Source organism: Elephas maximus, chromosome 3 (genome assembly GCF_024166365.1).
Source record: "Elephas maximus indicus isolate mEleMax1 chromosome 3, mEleMax1 primary haplotype, whole genome shotgun sequence".
Taxonomy (NCBI): domain Eukaryota; kingdom Metazoa; phylum Chordata; class Mammalia; order Proboscidea; family Elephantidae; genus Elephas; species Elephas maximus.
In genome coordinates, this window is record NC_064821.1 from 19141212 (window position 1) to 19157821 (window position 16610).

At 40.1% G+C, this 16610-nt stretch overlaps 1 pseudogene; it reads right to left on the reverse strand.

Moving 5' to 3' along the window:
* Positions 1-10135: 10135 nt before the first annotated feature.
* On the reverse strand, positions 10136-11073 carry LOC126074052 (olfactory receptor 7G3-like; annotated as a pseudogene).
* Positions 11074-16610: the final 5537 nt, after the last annotated feature.

Consider the following 16610-nt stretch of genomic DNA (forward strand, 5'->3'; position numbering starts at 1 on the left):
TGGAAAATGAATAAAGAAAACCGAGGAAGAAATGACGCCTTTCAATTGTGGTGTTGAAAAAGAGTATTGAATATATCACGGACTGCCAAAAGAACAAACAGATTTGTCTTGGAAGAAGTACAACCAGAATGCTCCTTAGAAGCAAGGATGGTGAGACTGCGTCTTAAATACTTTGGACATGTTGTCAGGAAGGATCAGTCCCTGGAGAAGGACATTATGTCTGGTAAAGTATAAGGTCAGTGGAAAAGTGGAAGACCCTAGAAGAGATGAATTGACACAGTGGCTGCAACAATGGACTCAAGCATAACAACTATTACAAGCCTGGCACAGGACCGGGCAGTGTTTTGTTCTGTGGTACGTAGGGTCGCTATGTGCCAGAGTCAACTTGACAGCACCTAATAACAACAACAACAACCATTCACTGTTACCCCTTATGACCCACTCGCAAAATTTTTGCTTCTTGTCCCCTCAACCCTATGCTCTTCAGGTCTAGAGCTCTCAGTTTCAAAGGGACTGGAGACACATTACTAATTCAGTTGAGAGAGAAGTTAAGAATGCCACCTGGACACTTTGGGCTCCTTATTCCTCTGGATCAACAGGCAAAGAAGGGAGTTATCATACTGCCTGGTGTGGTTGATCCTGATTACCAAAAGGAAATTGAATTGATATTACATGATGGAGGTAAAGAAGAGAATGCCTGGAATGCAGGAGATTCTTTGGGGTATTTCTTAGTACTACCATGCCTTGTGATTAAACTCAATGGAAAACCACAGCAACCCAATTCTGACATGGCCCACCAGCAACAAAGGTTTGAGTCATCACACCAGGCAAAGAACTACAATTAGCTGAGGTGCATGCTAAGGGCAAAGGTAATATGGAATGGATGGTGAAAGGAGGTATTCTAAACACCAGTTACAACCACATGACCAATTGTAGAAACATGGACTATAATTGTTCTGAGTATTTATGTCTTGTATGTGTACATCGAATATTTTGTTTTCTTCACTTATAAAACATAAGACATAAAGAGGGCTAATGCATTTTTGGTTATACGTGTGCTCGTTGTACACCTTGGACACAAATATGACTTTATAATTATTTTTATTCAGAGATTACATATGGTTTAAGGAGATATATATAGGCATCAAGTTGATAAGGCACAGACTGTGATCATTAAGATTGCATGGCAACATGGATGGGCCAATATTCTCATTGGTTTGGCAGTTATGATGTAGTTTGACAGTTGCATAGTGATGTGATCATCTCCGTGATGAGATCTGATATAACGTGATCACCACCATTATGGGATCTGCTGTGAGTAGACAATCAGTTGAAGGGAGAGTTTCCTTGACGGTGTTGCCTGCATCCAATATAGATGGACTTTATGGCAAAGCTCCTGTGCTTTTGCTCGAACTGGCTCCTGCAGCTGGCACCTGTTCATCTAATCTTTGCTTCTTGGGACTTGAGCTAGCAGTACACCAGCTCTCTTGCCTGTCAATCTTGGGATTCATCAGTCTTCATTGCCTGTGAGCCAGAGCCCAGCTGACTTGCCATTCTTGGATTCTCTAGCTCCTGCAGCTATGTAACTCAGGAGGAGCCTCCAGCCTGACCCACAGAGTTGAGATGTTCCAGCCTCTACAACCACGTGAGCCGTTTCTTTCATACAAATCTATCTCTACAGATATATTTATACACTTTACTAGTTTTGCTTCTCTAGAGAACTCAGCCTAAGATAACACTCAAAATATGACTGGGGAAACCTTTCTCTTCAAAGTAGAGTTGACCTTAATGAAATGGGTGGAGTAAAGCTTTTGGGACTGTCATTGGCTGGTGTGGCATGACTCAAAATGAAAAAAACAGCTGCAAATATTCATTAATAATTGGAATATGGTATGCAGGAAATATGAATCTAAGAAATTGGAAGTTGTCAAAAATGAATCGGAATACATGAAGATTGGTATCTGAGGCATTACTGAGCTGAAATGGACTGGCATTGACCATTTAAAATTGGACAGTTATGTGCTCTACTATGCCAGGAATGAAAAATAGAAGAGGAATGGCAAAAAGAACATTTCAAGATCGATCCTGAAGTACAATGCTGTCAGTGATAGGAAAATATCCATACACCAACAAGGAAGACCAGTTAATACAACTATTTAAATTTATGCACCAACCACTATTTTCAAAGAAAAAATTGAAGATTTTTTACCAATTGCAGCAGTCTGAAATTGATCAAACATAAAATCAAGATTCACAGAGAATTACTGGTGATTGGAATATGAAAGATAGAAACAAAGAAGAAGGATTAGTAGTTGAAATATATGGCCTTTGTAATAGAAACCATGTTGAAAATCCCATGGAGAATTTTGCAAGTCCAAAACGACTTATTCATTGCAAACACATCTTTCAACAACATAAATGGCTACTATAAATGTGGATCTCACAGGATGGAATACACAGAAATCAAATCGACTACATCTGTGGAAACAGTTGATGGAGAAGCTCAACATCCTCAGTCGGAACAAGGCCAAGGGCTGACAGCAGAAAAGACCATCTACTACTCATATGCAAGTTCAAGACAAAGCTGGAGAAAATTTATAAAGTTCACAAGAGCCAAAGTACAACCTTGAGTATACACCAACTGATTTTAGAGCAATCTCAAGAAGAGATTTGACACCTTTGAAAGTTAATGAATGAACACTAGACCAGTTGTGAGATGACATCAAGAGAATCGTACATGAAGAAAGCAAAAGGTCATTTAAAAGACAGGAAAGAAAGAAAAGACCAAAACGGATGTCAGAAGAGACTCTGAAACTTGCCCTTGAATCTCAAGTAGCTAAAGCAAATGGAAGAAATGATGAAGTAAAAGAACTGAACGAGAGATTTTGAAGGTTCGCTTGAGAAGACAAAGTATGATAATGAAATGTGCGAAGACCTGGAGTTAGAAAATCAAAAGGGCAAAACACGCTTGACATTTCTAAAGCTGAAACAACTGAAGAAAAAATTCAAGCCTCGAGTTGCAATAGTTAAAGATCATATGGGCAAAATATTGAATGACTCTGAGAGCATCAAATGAAAATAGAAGGAATATGCAGTCATTGTGCCAAAAAGAATTGATTGCAGTTCAATCATTTCAGAAGGTAGCATGTGGTCAAGAAACAATGGTATTGAAGGAAGACATCCAAGCTGCACTGAAGGCATTGGTGAAAAACAAGGCTCCAGGAATTGATAAAATACTAATTGAGATGTTTCAACAAGCGGGTGCAGCACTGGAAGCACTCACTCTTCTATGGCAAGAAATTTGGAAGACAGCTTCCTTGCCACTGACTGGAAGAGAGATCTGTATTTGTGCCCATTCCAAAGAAAGGTGATCCAACAGAATGTGGAAATTATCAAACAATATCATTAATATCGCATACAAGTAAAATTTTGCTGAAGGTAATTCCAAAATGGTTCCAGCAGTAAATGGACAGGGAGCTGCCAGAAATTTAGGAAGGATTCAGAAGAGGCCATGGAATGAGGATTACCATTGCTGATGTCAGATGGATCTTGGCTGAAAACAGAGAATACCAGAAAGATGTTTACCTGTGCTTTGTTGACTATGCAAATGCATTTGATTGTGTAGATGGTAACAAGTATTTATGGTAACATTTTGAAAAATGGGAATTCCAGAACACTAATTCATGCTCATGAGGAACCTGTATATAAACCAAGAGGCAGTCATTCAAACAGAACAAGGGGATACTGTGTGGTTTAAAATAAGGAAATTTGTTCATCAGGGGTGTATCATTTCACCACACTTATTCAATCTGTATGCTGAGCACATAATCCAAGAAGCTTAGCTATCTGAAGAAAAGTATGGTATCAGGATTGGAGGAAGACTCATTAACAAGCTGTGATATGCAGATGACACAACCTTGCTTGCTGAAAGCAAAAATGACTTAAGCACTTATTGATGAAGATCAAAGACCACAGCCTTCAGTATGGATTACATCTCAACATAAAGAAAATACAAAAAAATCACAACTGGACCAATAAGATCTCATGATAAATGGAGGAAATATAGAAGTTGTCACGCATTTCATTTTACTTGGGTCCACAATCAATGCCCATGGAAACAGCAGTCAAGAAATCAAACAGCATATTGCATTGGGAAAACCTGCTGCAAAGGGCCTCTCTTAAGTGCTAAAAAGCAAAGATGTCACTTTGAGGCCTAAGGTGGGCTTGACCCCAGCCAGAGTATTTTCAATTGCCTCATATGCATGCAAAGGTTTGACAATGAAAAAAGAATATTGAAGAAGATTTGGTGCCTTTGAATTATGGTATTGGCAAAGAATATTGAATATACCATGGACTGCCAGAAGAACTAAAATCTATCTTGGTAGAAGTACAGCTAGAATGCTCCTTAGAATTGAAGAACGTAAGACTTCGTCTCACTTACTTTGATCATATTATCTGGAGGAACCTCTAGCTGGAGAATGGCATCACTCTTGGTAAAGTAGAGGATCAGTGAAAAAGAGTAAGGCCCTCAATGAGATGGACTGACACAGTGGCCACAACAGTAGGCTTAGGACCGGGCAGTGTTTCATTCTGTTGTATACAGGGTTGCTATGAATACGAACTGACTTGGCCACACCTACCAAGAACAAGAACTTCAATATACACTTTTTCACATTATAATCCATGGGTTGAAATTACTGCTCTTAGTCATCAACATTGTTGAGAAAATTGCAAATGATCAAATAAACAGCCAACCTGTGATACAATGTATCTTTTTGGTTATAACCAACTCTGGATTTGGGCTTGTTCATTAGAACAACAAACTTATTTTGAGCAGAAAAAGACCAACACATAAATGTGTAGTTTATTTAATGTAGAACTGGTACTACAATGAATGAATGGGTTTATTAACAAAAGTCACTGGGACATAAAATGAATTTGGATGCTTGCTCACATCGGTGGCAAAAATAGTCTCCAAGCAGATAAATGGCAAAAATGTAAAACGCAAACTATAAATCCCTTAGATTGAGGTAGGTAGGGTTTGCATAAACAAGATCTTTTGAGGTGATCCAAAGGAATGCGGAAATTATTCAACAATATCATTAATACCACATGCAAGCAAATTTTTGCTGAAGATCATTCAAAAGTGCCTTCAGCAGCCTATCAACAGGGAACTGCCAGAAATTCAGGCTGGAGTCAGAAGAGGACATGAAACCAGGGATATCATTGCTGATGTCAGATGGATCCTGGCTGAAAGCAGTGAATACCAGAAGGATGTTTACCTGTGTTTTTACAGACTACGCTAAAGCATTCAACTGTGTGGGTCATAAAAAATTATGGTTAACATTGCAGGGAATGGAAATTCCAGAACACTTAATCGTGCTCATGAAGAATCGGTACTTGGATCAAGAGGCAGTTGTTCGAACAGAACAAGGGGACACTACATGCTTTAAAGTCAGGAAGGGTGTGCATCAGGCTTGTATCCTTTCACCATACCTATTAAATCTGTATGCTGAGCAAATAATCATAGAAGACAGGCATTATCAAGAAGAACTGGGCACTGGGATGGAAGGAAGACTCTGGAAGGAAGACTCGTTAACAACTTCCGTTATGCAAATGACACAACCTTGCTTGCTGAAAGTGAAGGGGACTTGGAGCACTTACTAATGAACATCAAAGACAGCCTTCAGGATGGATTACACCTCAAAATAAAGAAAGCAAAAACCCTCACAACTGGACCAATAAGTCACATCATAAACACAGAAAAGATCGAGGTTGTCAAGGGCTTCATTTTACTTGGATCCACAATCAACACCCATGGAAGCAGCAGTCAAGAAATCAAAAGACTCATTGCATTGGGCAAATGGGCTGTGAGAGATCTCCTTAAAGAGTTATAAAACAAAGATGTCATCTTGAGGACTAAGGTGTGCCTCACCCAAGCCAAGGTGTTTTCAATTGCCTCACATGAACAAAGAATAAGGAAGACAAAGAGAATTAACACCTTTAAATTGTGGTATTGGCAAAGAATATTGAATGTATACCATGGGCTTTGTTAGGCCAGGATTCCCAGTATTCTGTGGTTGTCTTCCATTTTGTGATTGTAATTTTAAGTTAAAGAGGATTAGGGTGGGATTTTAACACCACCCTTACCCAGTTCACATGCCTGGTCTAAAATAAAGGAAGTTTCCCTTGGGTGTGACCTGCACCACCTTTTATCTCTCAAAAGATAAAAGGAAAGGGAGGTAAGTAAAGAGTTGGGGACCTCATACCACCAAGACAGCAGCACCAGGAGCAGAGCATGTCCTTTGGACATGGGGCCCCTGAACCTGAGAAGCTCCTCCACCAGGGGAAGATTAAGGACAGGGCCCTTCCTCCAGAGCTGACAGAGAGAGAAAGCCTTCCCCTGGAGCCAACACCCTGAATTTGGACTCATTACCTGCTAGACTGTGAGAAAACAAATTTCTCTTTGTCAAAGCCATCGACTTGTGGTATTTCTGTTATGGCAGCACTAGATGACTAAGACAGAATTTTGTACTGAGTGGGGTGTGGCTGAAACAGACACCTATGATGTGGGAAAGGTTTTGAAACTGTGAATGGATAGAATTGCGACAGCAGCAGAGGACCAGCACAGCAGAAAACCTGCAGCAGCAAAGAAGCGGCAACAGCAGAGAAGCAGCAGCAGAAGCAGAACACCAGCACGAGGTGGCACTGGAGCCCACCCACGGAACCAGAGAGCTGAGTGCCTGTGTGCAGGAGGCTTCCTGGCAGAGTGGGTTGCCTCCAGGCACTTACTGATGGAGCTACTGAGCTTTAGAGCACTTGCTCCAGCAAGGCAGATGCAGGTGTGAGGCCTGAGGAGCTGAGAGGCCAAGAAACCATGAAGCAGAAGCTGAAGAGACAAGGAACACAAGAAGCTGAGCTGCCTCAGTCTCAAAAGGCATAGCCAAGACCTCAGGGGTTTCTAAGGGTGGAGTTGCCACTCAGATGGTTGAGGAGAATGGTGGGCCTAAAGCCTGAGGGAGCAGAGTTGCTGTCCCAGTGGGCCTGGAAGGGCACTTGAAGCCCAGGGCCGAGGGGCCTCTACTCAGAATCTGGAGAGTGTGGCCAATGCCTAGAGTCTAGAGGCCAGGGTTATTGTGTAAATTGTCTCAGAGAACAGAAGATTATTTTCAAAGCTTTGAGGGCTAATGTAGTGTGTTCTACTGACTTGCTTGGTGCCTGCTATGCCTTCTAACAGGAGTGTAAATTGGTTCTATCACTTAGGAAGACTTCTTTTTAACTACCAGTAGGAGAATAGGCACTCCACTATACACAATAACTTCACCCAAGCATGAAACTCTATTTCTACCAGGAGACATGTATGAGAATATTCCAACAATTTTATTCATAATGTTACAGGGTAGGGCTTCCCAGCTCGAGACTAAGCCCTGCATAGATTCTTACCTTCTTCTTACCAAGAATGACCAGAAGAGGCTCAGAGATTCTACACAAACAAAGGTTCATTAGGGACAAGCAAAAGGCTCATGAGGGAGAGAGGGAGAGGGTTTCCACCTACACTAGCCTCCAGTCTCTCACTGAACAAAGGATTTCACAGGGCTTATAAAAGTTCTTAGGCAGGAAAAAGGCATTGTTTTTATTCATTAGATGGGTGGAGATTTCTAGGCGAAGGGGAGGGATTATGAAAATCAAATGCTCATACAGTTAGAATTCAACATGGACTTCCTTCCACAGGTTGCTGGAACCAAGATGGAGTCTGTCACAAAGGCTGCTGGGATGTCGATAAGGACTTATTCTGGGACGTTGTATATGCATGATGCCTCTGGACCTTGGTTCAAGCCCAGCGAGGGGACTCTGTTCATGTTAGTCTCACGTGGAATGTCATTCATAGTCCACGTGGATCTTGACTGTGCATGCCGTGCACCTGGTGAGGCCTTAGAAAAACAACTCAGAAGGATTAGCAGTAATTTATAGCTGGTCAACCACACAGGGCCTTGAAATGTAGCCCCTTATCTTGTCTAAGCACCTAGTTTGTTAATCACAAGTACTTTTCCCGTGCCAGCAGCAAAAGTTATGTGGTGCTCTGCACTTAGTTTTACATCCAGAGACTATTTAATTATAGCTGATTAAGCACAGAGGGCCTTGAAATGTAGCCCTTCTTTAATTCAGCCAGCCTGATCTCTTCCCTGTCTCAGTAACAGCAGAACACTAGTTATCAAAACTTCCATCAACATCAGAAAGGATGACATTTAAAAGTATATGGCATTGAAAATAAACAAAAGAATACATCCAACAACAAGATTGAATCTGAAAAGCGCACTGGGGAGAAAAGCTATCAAGGCACAAATTCATACATTAATACTAAAAGTTTAACAAGTTCAAAAAGGGACATTTAAGAAACTGTGTAAAAAAAACAAAAAAAACCATTGCTGTCGAGTTCACTCCAGCTCATGGTGACCCTGTAGGACACAGTAGAACTGCCCCATATGGTTTTCAAGGAGTGCCTGGTGGATTCGAACTGCCGACCTTTTGGTTAGTAGCTGTAGCTCTTAACCACTACGCAACAATGGTTTCCGATAAACTGTGTAGGGATACGTAAACTTGTGATAAAAAGATGTATTTAAATCTCATGAAAACACCAGTTTTGCAGAGCAAAAATTATCAAATAATGGCAACTTCATAGGATTCAACAGAATAGAAGGATATCAAAGAAAATGATAAATACAGAATTCAGGATCAATACAGAATTCAACAAAATGAGAAACAACCCAATCAAAAAACTGGCAAAAAACTTCAACAGATACTTCACCAAAAAGGATATACAAATGGCTAACAAACTCATGAAAAGATGCTCACAACATTAACCATTGTTGTCGTTGTTGTTAGGTGCCATCTAGTCTGTTCTTTTTTGTTTGTTTTTTAACCATAGCTATCCTAGTGGGGTTAAGGTGGTATCTCATTGTGGTTTTGATTTTCATCTCCCTAAATAGTTAATGTCCTCCACATATCTGTCAGTTTGGGGGACATTAACCATTAAAAAAATTTTTTTTTCTTTTTTTTTTTTTAGGGAGATGAAAATCAAAACCACAATGAGATACCACTTCATCCCACTGGGATAGCTAAGATTAAAAAACAAACAAACAAAATGGAAATAACAGTTGTTGGTGAGGATGTGGAGAAATTGGAACTTTCATCCGTTGCTGGTGGAACTGTAAAGTAGTACGGCCACTGTGGAAAAGTTCGGCAGCTCCTCAAAAATTAAACATATGATCCAGCAATCCTAATCCTAGGTAAATACCCAAAAGAATTGTTGTAAGCAGGAATACAAGCAGAGACCAATATTCATTGCAGAACTATTCATGTTAGCCAAAGGATCCCAATCTTTTGGCTTTAGCCCAGAAAAAAAAGATTTCAGACATCTGACCTTCAGAACTATAAGACAATACATCCGTGTTGTTTTAAGCCACTACACTTGTAATTCGTTACAGCAGGATGAGGAAGCTAATGCATGGTATATGTCCCAATTCATGCTGATGATGAAGAGAATGTCTTCTGGATGACACATTGGAAATATCATCTCTCCATTACAAAGACACCAAGGAGAGGCGATCATTTTTCTGTGTCTGGAAATGATCCAGGCACTGTTGCAGCCATTTGTGAACATCAAGGGAAAAACCTTAGGAGGAAGCCAGCACACGAGGGAGTAAAAACCACCCAGGTGGTTCTGTGCCTAAACTTACCCTACCTGTAAACTCTTTGTCAGGAAAGATGATACTTGTTTTTATTGTATGTCCCTATTTTAGTTGAGACTTTTCCCTCTTACAACTAAAAGCATCCTCACTGATAAAGTATCTCAGATCTTCCCAAATTTTGCCAAAGATGTGAGCTAATATAATTATGCCAGTTTTATAAATAAGGAAAACTGATCTTAGAGGGTTGAAATCGATTTTTAAACATCACAGAGCTATCACAGAACAAGGGATTCAAACCAAGGTGGTCAGATTCCAAAGTTCTCACCGTTAACCATTACAGTCTCTGGTCTCCTGTTTTCAAAGAACTTGGTCAGACTTTATGAATCTCTCATTATTTATTTCTTTCTGGTATGTTCCAGCAGCTTAAGGCTAAAGCCCCTGGCACGTCAATGGAAAGAGAATATTCTAGAGATGAGTTTCCTCAAAGCCCCTATCATGTCCTTGTTCCTCAGGCTGTAGATAAAGGGGTTCCCCAGAGGGGTGACCACAGTGTACATTACTGAGGCTACTGCACTGTTCCTAAAGGAGTGAGTAGCTGCAGAACTAAGGTACACCCCAAAACCTGTTCCATAGAACAAAGAAAAAACTATTATGTGTGACCCACATATGGAGAAAGCCTTATACTTTCCACCAGCTGATGGCATTTTCAGGACAGAGGAGATAATTCGAGTATAAGAAAAAACTATCCAAGAGAGAGGAACAACACCCAAAAGACTGGTCACTACATAGACCAAGATGTTACTAATGAGGATATCAGAGCAGGCAAGCTCGAGAACATGAGCTAGTTCACAAAAGAAGTGGGGTATTTCCAGATCTGGGAAGAAAGACAGCCGCAGTGCCATCAGAGTGTGCAGCGGGCATCAAGGACACCAAAGAGGAAGGACAACAGAACCAGCAGCTCACAGAGTGTAGGACTCATAATGGCCGTGCACTTCAGTGGGTGGCAGATGGCCACAAATCTGTCATAAGCCATCATTGCTAGAATTCCGTTTTCCAGTCCAGCAAAAGTCAGGACAAAGCAGATCTGGGTGAGACAGCCTGTGTAACTGATGGATTTCCTCTGTGTCTGGGTGTTCGCCAGCACCTTGGGGATCGTAGTGGTGGTGAAACAGATGTCTACAAAGGACAGGTTGGAGAGGAAGAAGTACATGGGGGTGTGGAGGTGAGAGTCAGAGACGATGGCCAGGATGACGAGCAGGTTTCCAGCTACAGTGACCAGGTGTAGGGGCAGGAACAGCCCAGAGAGGAGGGGCTGCAGTTCTGGACCCTCCGAGAGCCCCGAGAGGAGGAATTCTGCCGCGTCTGACAGGTTCCCTGGTGTCATGTTGTTGATAGGTCTGATAGAAAAGATGGGGGTGACAACAAAATCAAATGTAAGAGAAATCTTAATTTTTATTATCTGAACCTTTACAGAAGAACTTGCTTGATTACATTTAGGTACAATTTTTGGCAAACGTTCTTATGTACTTTCATTAGGACCCACATACTGACTGCTTCTCCTATTTTTTTTAATGATAATTATTATCTGGAATCCATTAATTTATTGGGGTTTACAAAACGCTGATATTCTATTTTTTTCAATTATTGGCTGAAATACTCCCATAAAGAGGAAACCATATCAGTTATACATATTTCCTTCTGCTTCTCTTTCTCCTCTCTCCTCTCCTTTATTTACCTTTTATTCCCCTCACCACTTCTCCTCGTTCCCAAGTTTTTATTCACCACACATTCTTTGTCTAGGGGTCCCTGAGTGGTACAAATCGTTAAGCATTGGACTACTAACTTAAGGATGGTGGTTCTAACCCACCCAGAATCTCCTTGGCAAGAAAGGGCTGATGATCTAACTCTGAAAAAAAAATCAGCCATTTAAAACCCTATGGAGCATAGTTCTGCTCTGCCAAACACAGGGTCACCATGAGTCAAAGCTGACTCATTGGCAACTAGTTTGGTTTCGGTTTGATATTCTTTGTCAAGTAGGGCTACTTGCTGAGAATACGATAGGAACAAGACATTTTGCTCACCCTTAGGATTATAGCAGGACTTCCAGCAAATAATCAATCCAGGATGAAATTACTAAGGCTGTATTCCAGAACACAGGTTGGCAAAATTGAGCTTATGGGTCAAGTCCTGCTGGCTTTTGTAAATAGTTTTATTGAAAGACAGCCATTTGTTTCCACACAGTCCATGGCTTTTATGTGCTACAGCAGCAGAGTTGAGTAGCTGTGACAGAGGCCTAAAATATTTATTATCTAGATCTTTAAGGGAAAAATTTGCTTGATTAGATTTAGGTACAATTTTTGGCAAACACCCTATGTATTTTCATGAGGAAGCACATACTGACTGCTTTTCCTATTTTTTAATGATAAATATTGCCTGGATCCATTATGTTACTGGGGTTACAAAATGCTGATATTCTCATTTTTTTTTTCATTTATTGGCTGAAATACTTCCATAAAGAGGAATTTTCCCTAATCAAATATACGATTACCTTGAGGTACAGTTATTATAGGCAAAGCAGACTATACCTTGATTTCTGTATCCATCACTTTTTAAAATAGTAAATTAGTTCCCAGCATTATACAAAGGCAAACACTATATCATTATGAACTCTAGGATTGTAAATACATTTGATGCATTTCAACTCATTTCAGTTATTATTCATATTAATTCTCAAATTTCCCCATCTTTGGCCAGTGGGAACTTCTTCACCTTGCTTCCTGAGTCCTTCTGAAATGAGCCTAGCAATCTCATATCTCCCTTAACTTTGGTATGAAAGATATTCTAGGCCCATCTTATGCATTTCCTATCCCAGATCTTGAACCAACCATTTCTCCAGGAAGCCATGGTTCTTTTTAGTGGTAAATGATATTTAGAGACCACAGTCTGGCCACTATAGGGTTTTCAGTGCTGTTGAGTTGGTCATTGTTTTTAGCCTTTTCCATTGGGCAGAGCCATAAAATAGTTTTTTTTTGTTTTTAATAGTAACACATTTAACCCTTTTGTATAACCTAAAGGTTAGGTTTCACTTTCTTCTATTTATGCTTGAGGAAACTGGGCAAGGGGATATTTAGTAACCTACGCAAAGACCCAGCTAGTGAGTAACATAGCTGAGATTTGATCCAGAAAGTCTTATTCCAGAACAGGCATGCTTAAACATTATGTGGTAATGCCTCCCAAAAGTCTGTAATTCAGCTTCCTATGAAATTGTTCAGATTTCCTTTGAATAATTCTAGTGACTTAGTAAATAAAATCCTGAGCACAGTCCTCGATCTTCAGTCTTCCATGTCCTGGCCCACATAGTTAGTGTGTTTCAGGTGACAACACCAAAAAGGGGAAATCTTCAGGACCTGATGAAGATTAGAAAATGCTGCCTGATAGAATAGAGGCTTGTATGAATCTGTTACAGGCCAGACAAGCTACTTGCCTATGTGATTGATTTTAAGAGATGCTGGTAACTAGGGACTCTGCTCCACAGAGTCACTTAGGGACCCAAGCTAATAGAGATTCTGCTGCCTTGAAGTTGCATCACATAGAACATGTCCCTGTTTCAGTCCTGAGTGTAGCAACTGTAGAATGTGTCCACAAATTCCTTGATATTTCTCCTTAAGGAAAGAAGGGGAGATGCTGGGCAAATATATTGCTGCAACTTTCTCATTATTTGAAGACTAAATGTCCTTCTCTGAAGTAGGATGAGGCCACTTTTCCATAACAGAATGGTGGAGGAAACTTGCCTACATGGGTGTTATAGATTGGATTGAGTCCCCCCAAAAAGATATGTTTAAGTCCTAACTTCCAGTACCTGTGACACTGACTTTGTTTGGAAATGGGCACTTTGAAGATGTTATCAGTTATCAATTAACATGAGGCCATAGTGGAGTAGAGTGGATCACACTCTAATATGAGTGGTGTCCTTATAAAAGATAAGAGACAGGGAGAGACACAAAGGGATGACAGCCATGTGAAGATGAAGGCAGAAATTGAAGTGATGCATCTATAAGGCAAGGAATGCCAAGAATCATCAGCAGCCACCAGAAGCTAGGAGAAAGGCATGGAATAGATTCTCCCTCAGTGCCCTCAGAGGGAATAAACATAGCCAACAGCCTGATTCCAGATTTTAGCCTCCAGAACTATGAGAAAATAAATTTCTGTTTTTATAAGCCACCCAGGACTTTGTTATGGTAGCCCTAGGAAAACAATACAGTAGAGTCTTAAGTACGTAAAACAAAGTAGCAATAAGTTTTAAGTTTAATCTTCAGGGTCCTAAGCAGAAAATATGTCTTAACCCTGATATTCAGGCCACTTAATAGGTAAGTTGCCAACATGCCTGGTGAAGGGTTAAAAGGAAGTTGAAGTAAATACACCTGGGTAATTACACTTACAGAGTAATGTTGGGACTCACAGTAATAAGTGCAAAGTATTTGGCATAGAGCACACTCACAGTAAAAAACCTCAGCACTTGCTACTTGGTGTTAACCTTATGTTTGAGAGAGAAGACGAAACACTTGGGTTTTTAAATTCCTTAAGTCTTCCTCAATGTTACAGTTTCTATAGTAAAAACCCATGATCTTTTCTGTTTAACTGTCTTTAACTACATGAATGAAAGCAAAAAAAAAAAATTGAAAAAATATTCAAATGTTAACAGGAGGCACAATTAATTTCCATAAATAGTCAAGCTAGGTTCATTTGCCCTTTACTTTCTTCATATGTATCCCATCAGTGTCTTTCTCCCCATCATTTTTCCTTTCTTATTACGGTTTTTTATTACAGTTTGTGAAAATAATTAGTCCCTCTATACCCCGTGGAGTCAGTCCCTGGGAGGTGGAGATAACACACTTGGCTGCTAACCAAAAGATTGGAGGTAAGAGCTCACCCAGAGATACCTAAAAGAAAGGCCTGGCAATCTGCTTCTTAATTGTATTTGTCTCAGCCCATCATTTTCATTTGCATAATTAATAGATAATACTAGAAAAGAAAATGTTGAGAGTAAAAGTCACAGAATATGAGACCATGCCTCGTATTGTTCCTAGTTGCACCACCTCAGCCCCCAGTTCAGGCTTGGCACTGATTCCTGGAGAAGTTCCCAGTGAACCATCTCAGGACTAGCTCCAGGCCTCTCTTATCCCCTATGGCTTATCAAGTTTCTTGATAAATTGATCCTGGAGTCCCCAAAAGAGACAATAAGGAATTACTGTGCACTGGCAATGTCAAAGCATCTGTTCACTGTTTTCATAAGCTAATTATTAGCAATTTCTTTAATAGCGTCTCAAATTAGGGCAACCGTGTCTTGAATCCCAGCATGTGTATAGTGAAAGGTACAGTGATTTCACATAACCCAGCCCATTGCTTCACAGATTGAGGCCCTGAATAGGGAGTTGATTTCTCCTGGAGAAAAACAAGTGATCATAAAAATGTCAACCATATAGAGATAAGGTCAGGACTCAGACACACCCTGATTCAATCATGGACCCTCTGTGCTAGCTCTGTGACATAGAAAGGTCTCTGATCCTCGATGAGCAGACTCAAATTTTTTCAGTTGTAAAATGGAAACTACTATAAAAATAGAAGACCCTGGGTGGTACAAATGGTTAACATGCTCAGCTGCAACCAAAAGTTTGAAGTTCAAGCCTACCCAGAGGTGCCTCACAAGAAAGGCCTGGTGATCTACTTCTGAAAAATCAGCCATTGAAACCCCTGTGGAGCCCAGTTCTACTCTGACTTACATGGGATTGGCATGAGTCAGAGCCAACTCAATAGCAACTGGCTCCTATAAAAATATACAGGGCTGTTGCAGGGATAAGAAATAAGGAAAAGCACCAAGCATAGTGCTCAGCCCTGCCCTGCCATGACTTTTACGATCCATCATTATTGTTTTTAGCTGTGGCCAATTCCTGGTGCCCAGGGGGGAAGTGGAAGGTAGAACAGAAATGAAAGAGGAAGAAGGAGGAAAGGAGGGAAGATACCCCAGGAATAATGTCCTAGGACTGAGCAAAGGAGAGATGTTCTCCAGCTCCCACTGGAAGCCCTCCTAGTGTAATGAAGCAGAGGGAGGAAAGAACCTCAACACACATCAGTGTGGGGATAGATACACAAAATATGGCAATGTCAGGTGATGGAATAGTCTGAAAATGTTACTTTAATATTACTTCATCATATTTAAATTAACTTGTAAAAAGTATTCCAAATAAAAATATTTAAATTATTTCCAGATGTATAAAATTAAGCAAGGAAAAAAAATGAAGAGAGGAAGCTAATTTGACAAATAAGAGCTATAGCACAGTGAAATTTATAGAAATATAAATACACCCCAAAATAACTATCATTTATTTTTATATTTCAAGCATCTTGAAAATTATAAAAGATGACAATGAAGGGCTTGAACCCACCAGCCACTATGAACAAATTCAAGCACTGTGTCTTACTTTCTTGTTTTTTTTTTTAATAAGTAAAACAATGCAGAACTTCTTGAAGCCTTTGTATATTCCTGCACAATCTCAATCCTGACCTTCCCTCCCCACAAAGCTCTGACTCCTTAATTCTAACATCCATCATCACATTTAGATGTGTTACAGTTTTCTGTTTGTTTTTTTAATAGCAGAGAAGTATTTGGTAGACACATTCAAATGAAACAACATGCTAAACTAAGGATGGTCAATACCCACCAAATTCCAGAGAGTAGTGACCTATGGGAAGGAAAGGAGGAGGAAGAAAGAAAAATAAATAGCACTTCGTGGGTATGTGTAATATTTTCTTATTTTTGAAAAGGTGGCAAAGTGTCAGTATTAATTAATTCTGGAAGGTAATTGCATGGCTGTTTTATGGTTCACTGTGCTGCTCTGTTTTAAAACATTCCATAGTATTTTT